A 6038-nucleotide genomic window follows, 5' to 3' on the forward strand; every position below is an offset into this window, starting at 1 on the left:
TTATTTGAAGCCCATCTTTGCATTAAGGTCTAGATCCTTGAACCCAAATAGAATTTGAATATCCTGAAGTAGCTTAGCAGGAGGATGATCAATCTAATATGTAGAGGAAAATTGGACCTTATGGCTTGCAAAAAGAGTCCTCAAGAAAGAGGAAGGACATATTGAATTGTAAAGGTTTACATGCCACAGTGACTTGTATTGATGCTTAGTCTATGTTTTTACAAGAAATAATTATTTGTAAAAGTACATTTTTCTTTTATTTACAGTGGTAGGGCATGTGACCCACCTCAAAGGTGGGCACAATGCCGTGTGGTTGTTGGGACTACACATAAAGGCATTCCTCTAAGACCTTGATCCTTCTCAGACTGAATGTGGATCACTCTAATGTACAAATCAATGAAGCATGTAGCCTTGGTTTATACATTGGTAGGGTGAGTAGATCCCTCGATATTTTTGATAGTAGCAGGATTGAGTAGATCTCTTGTTGGTATTATATAGTGGGGTGAGTAGATCCCTCGATATTTTTGATAGCAACGGGATTAAGTAGGTCTGGTGTTGGTATTATATAGTGGGGTGAGTAGATCCCCCACAGTGGTGATGATAAGATTGAGTAGATCTCCCCAGTGTCATTGATTTTTGGTCTAATTTGAGGACTCATCCTCTCATATGTCATGTTGGAAAATCGAAACCTATGAGTACTTAGTGGAGGATGATTATATCTTTTTATAAAGGTATTTTTTTACGAATGATTATGGTTTTACCATAAAGCGTGCATGTGAGTGAGATAAATGTTGAATTCAATTATGGGTGTGTGTATCACAATCATCACATCTAGGGATTAAGTGGTTGGGTGGAGGGGGTTAGGCTTGGCCCCCAACAGATTTAGTAGGAGTTGAATGGATTGAACACTGTAAACTAGGTGGTAAGGTGGACCCGAAAATATGGAAACTTTCCAAACATCGAGACCAAAAGTGAACTTTGAATAAAACAAAAATGGAAAAAAATTAGAAATCAACCCAATGGAGTAGATAGAGTCCTTAACCTCATAATCAAGGAGTTGGGACATCTTGTTGAGCCCAGGGGAGCCTGAGATGGGACATCTTGTTAAGCCCAAAAAGGGAGCGCGAGATGTGACCAACTTGTGAGAATTATGAAGATAATACCCTTTGGGAGGACACATGCATTTCCCGCTGTAAGAAATCTACCAAACAATCATGGGGTATTTGTCTGAATAGTCAAACATTGAGACAGTGTCATATTAGGCCCCGAATGAGAGGCTCTACCTCGTCGAATCTTCCATTGCTGATCTTTTAGAATTAAAAGGGGTAGGGATCTCACATGTCTCAAGAGATGTGTTCTCTCTACACTTGCATGGATCTAGATAGCTCTAAGAGATTGAAGGAAAAGATGATAATATTCAAGGAATAAACATCTCTGATAAGTAGTGTCATTACCTTAATTTCCTTTTAAACAATAACGTAGTTGGTATCATCACACCTTATTCAAGAGGAGTATTTATAGTAATCCTTATTCTCAAGTCTTTGTTAAGACCTATTAGATGGTTATATGCAAATGAAAAGATAGTATCTCATCTTCTCATAATAGTAAACTAGTGCCTCCACATTTTAGGATGTGTCTCTTTACAATCATTCACCTCTATTAAATACCTTTAGTCTCCACACTAAAAATGGAGCCAGTCCATACTAACCATATCAAAAAGGCAAGGAGAGAAATTATGCTTGGCAAAAGACTTAAAATGAATTAGGTGGTAGGGATGGAAGGGTACATTGAAGGATACACCAAATCGTGGTGGAGTAAAGAGTCCAACTTCAAATCAAGCACCTTTTAATTATAAAAACATAACAATGATCTACAGTTTCTATTTAACATTGTCTGACTCCCCCTCTCTCATAGATATAGATATTGTATCTTCCTCTCACTATCACTCCCTACCTTCTTGCTCATCCTCTCTCTCCCTCTCTCTCTCTCTCTCTCTCTCTCTCTCTCTCTCTCTCTCTCTCTCTCTCTCTCTCTCTCTCTCTCTCTATCTGTCTTAACCCTCACCCTCCCCTATCCTCACACACACACACACACATGAACACCTCTCTCTCTCTCTCTCTCTCTCTCTCTCTCTCTCTCTCTCTCTCTCTCTCTCTCTCTCTCTCTCTCTCTCTACAAAATTGATTTACCCATGTATTTATTCATTAGTAGGGATGCCCTTGCAAATTATTTTACTAGCTAGACGTTTAGTTGTAGATGGATTCCTATGTTGGGTGGATTTTCATGCGATATGATGACATTCTAGTATTTGGTATTGATTTATTGCATTGTCTTATTGCTCATAAAATGTGTCAGGACCGGTTGATATGACTTCAATTGATTACTCAATTGACATGGTTTATGTTTGTGAGTTCTAGGTTATGAGTTCTACAAGGAAACTGATAGAGGTGTCGTACAATGCGAGGTTATGCCAATTGAGTTGTCGCACATGGATGTGATTTATTGCATTGTCTTATTGCTCATATGTGTCAGTACTGGTTGATATGACTTCAATTGATTACTCAATTGACATGGTTTATGTTTGTGAGTTCTAGGTTATGAGTTGTGCAAGGAAACTGATAGAGGTGTCGTACAATGCGAGGTTATAACAATTGAGGTGTGAGGCTACTGATGCAAGTGTCATACAATGCAAGGATACGGATGGAAAACGTGAATGGATTCTAGTTTGTAGTACATGTTTTCTCTTATTTGTCAAGCTATTTTGATAGGCACTTTTGACCTAGGACACCCATTCAATGAAACATCATCCTTTACAAGATACATAAACCTTTACACTTTTCGTATTTTGACCTTTTCTAGCTTGTTTAAATTTCAGATATGGGTGAATTTCGACATCATCCCATTGTTCAAGACCAACTTGATTCTCTCAAAGTGTTCGTATACAAAGAACGAAAACTTTGAGGAGAGGACTTTGAAAGAAAGGTCTTACGATGTCTATCTACAACAAAGAAAAAAAATGAGAAGCTCGACACCTATAACCTAATAAATAGCAATGTATCCAAGCAACGTGTCATTAAGTATTACAAGTGCCAAATGCAAGGACATGTCACAAAATTTTATCCATCAAAGATGAAGAACATGGTCACAACAAAGTGTATATTTGATACTAAAGAAATCAGGCAAGAGAGTAATGCAACTGACACACTATCTAAAGATGGATTGCTATTGCATTTTGGATTGTTTAGTCTTTTCTAGTTCCAATAGGATTTAGATAGGACCTTTCCAATGACCGAGCTCGTAACCCTTGAGGTCTCCAAGCTCTACAACTTCTTGAGAAGCAATTCCACCGCGTCTCCCGTGAGCGTTCACATCGTTGCGTTGCACTACGTGTACTCGTCCCTCCTCTCACCTCACGTCACTTACACACACTCACTAGCATGCATTAGAGAGAGATTAGCAAGAGCAAGACTCTATTGCACAATGGGAGAGTCCTTTGTATTATGAGAAATATTCACTTATATACATGGCCATAAGTGTTCACACTCAAACTGTGGCCGGCCAAGCACTTTAGGCTCATAAGAGGCCTAATGCTATTACAATGACTACTCTCATAATATATCCATGAATTATATCACTTGGAATTTCATCCTAACTTACTACCACACGCTCTTGAAGGATAAATCGCCATAAGTATTACATAGGACCATTACGAGCGCCCGTCCTGTAGATTTGGACACCATTGCTTCATATCTTGAATGTATGACCTTTTGGTGTATCTACCTTGACTCCTTGATATAAGATAATGTTAGTAGCTCTTGTTAACCCTGGTTAACACAAAGTTAACCTAAGATAATAGGAAGACCATAGCATCATGTGACAGTTGTACATTGAGACAATGAGCTAGTTTATAATACAAAAGAATTGGTTAATTATCAAGTTAAAAAAAGTTAAAATCTAGCAAGTTCAAGAACATCGCACCAAGAATAAGATTTAAATATAGGTTGTCAAGACAAGATCAATTTGCAAGGCTGAGAAAAAATTGTTGAAAGCTAAGCCAAGGTAATAACAAGTTGACCTTAGTGAAGCACTCCAAGTTCAAGATCTTAAGTGACCGATTTAAGTATACAAGAATCACTAGAACACCAAGAAACTGATGACAAAGAAATTAGAGAAAACTATTATATGCACATTATGATCATAAGATTTATTTAAGATTAAGTATAAGTTTTGTCCAAGTTTAATATGTGCTCAAGTTAAAAATTTACTCTAGTTAAAAGCTTGTTGTCTTTCAAATCATAAGACCAAGACTAGACCAGATATCAAGTTTTGTATCTATTTTAAGACAAGAAGTTCACTCAACTTCAAAAGTAGTCAAACATATATTAAGGTCAAGATTTAGTAAGACCATCGAAATTTTGCAAGTATTTAGAAAGACCATCAAATGTTTATAAGTATCTAGTAAGACCATCAAAAGTTTGTACGTATTTCTATAAATTTGACGCCAATTTAGAGTAAATCATAATTATTTAGATGAAGAAATATATTTTAATTTGAAAGGCTATCTACTTACTGGCCAATATTATCTCAAGTTCTAGACTTACATCTACTCAATTCCAACATTTAGAACTATCTAGTACAAATCTATTCAAGATCAAGAATCACAAATATAAGATCTATTCTTAAGTCTAAGTTTTAAGATACATTTAAGTCATGATTATATTCAAGTGTTCAAATTATTTTTTCTGGTTAAGAAAACAAGTACTCCCAAGATATGAAACATTGCCTAAATAATAGTAAATTTATATAAGAGAATAGTATTAACCTTTTTAGATTCTTAAAGAATGACGAAGACACTAACTAAATCATTCAAGAAGTGATAATTTCTTCAAGTTCAAGAACATCTAGACTTCAAAATTTACAAGCTTCGCGACATATTAATCACTCAAGGATTATAATCACTCAAAGAGATTATAATTTTTGAATTATATACTGACATTCATCCAAACATTCATCCAAAGAAAACGAAGGAATTTAAAATCTGAGTCAAAAACCATCTCAACCATTAAAATAAGGTCTAAACTAGAAGTATACCATTCATCATCAAGGAAAATATTACAATGATCCTTGATTTGATAAGGCTTGTTTATTTTAGAAAGTATTTTCTATATCTTTTGTAGCATTGGCATTGATTTACGAATTTTGAAGTAAGAATTCAAATTAGTATTTGTTACTTAGTCTTAAAATAAAGAAAAATTTGTGTCAAAATGTAAGTTTCAAAAGAAACCGGCCACTCTATCTCAAACTTATGTTATTAAGGAATGTTTGTATAGAGTTACTATGGTTCTATGGATCACTAGTTTCATTTTTATGTCAATAGACCAGAAACATTTGTCTTCTATCTTTCACCAACATGTGTGTATGTGGAATGTGCCCTTGTGGTATGGGACACTTGACCTCTTTCACGTGTTCACTTGATTGGTTATATTTTGATCATGTCTTCCATATTTATCATGAAGCCATCCGCTCATCCAATTATACAACTGAGGATGGGTGCTTCCCTATAGAGAGGACTGTTGTAAAATTGATTTAACATGTATTATGTTCTAGGTTAACCAACTCATGTTAATTGCAGATGCATGAAGGAAAACTTGACGTGCAATATTATGCATGCACATCAAAAATCTAATTTTCCTTTGATTCTCGAGAACCACAAAATACGTAGGCAAAACAAATGTTAAGAGCTTGCGTCAACTTCAACATTTAGCCATTGCCTTTGTTTCGAGTAGCTCAACCCTGCTTTTACTCCATAATTGCTTGGAAAATGTTATGGCATGAGTTTGTTTTAAAGGAATGAACGATTCTGCCAGTTGATCATCTCTACTGCATCTTAACCTCAAACCCGTTGATCATCTCTACTGCATCTTAACCTAAAACCCTGTAAGTATGGTCTAAAACATTTTGATTAGGCTTTGACACTGCTGAAAGCCTCCTTTATCTGTCTTCTGTGGAAAAGGAATAAGTGAGTTGGCATGGGAGTT

The 6038-nt window shown here is 35.8% G+C and overlaps 1 long non-coding RNA gene across 1 annotated transcript; it reads right to left on the bottom strand.

Moving 5' to 3' along the window:
* Positions 1-5771: 5771 nt before the first annotated feature.
* Positions 5772-6037, bottom strand: LOC147606794 (uncharacterized). The gene is made up of 2 exons (XR_015264914.1): positions 5928-6037; positions 5772-5892 (listed from the first exon to the last, which is right to left on the bottom strand). It is a non-coding gene; the product is annotated as an uncharacterized LOC147606794 (long non-coding RNA).
* Between the last annotated feature and the right edge of the window lies 1 nt (position 6038).

This window comes from Cibotium barometz, chromosome 56 (assembly GCF_041138505.1).
Source record: "Cibotium barometz isolate CiBa-2024 chromosome 56, ASM4113850v1, whole genome shotgun sequence".
Classification (NCBI taxonomy): Eukaryota; Viridiplantae; Streptophyta; class Polypodiopsida; order Cyatheales; family Cibotiaceae; genus Cibotium; species Cibotium barometz.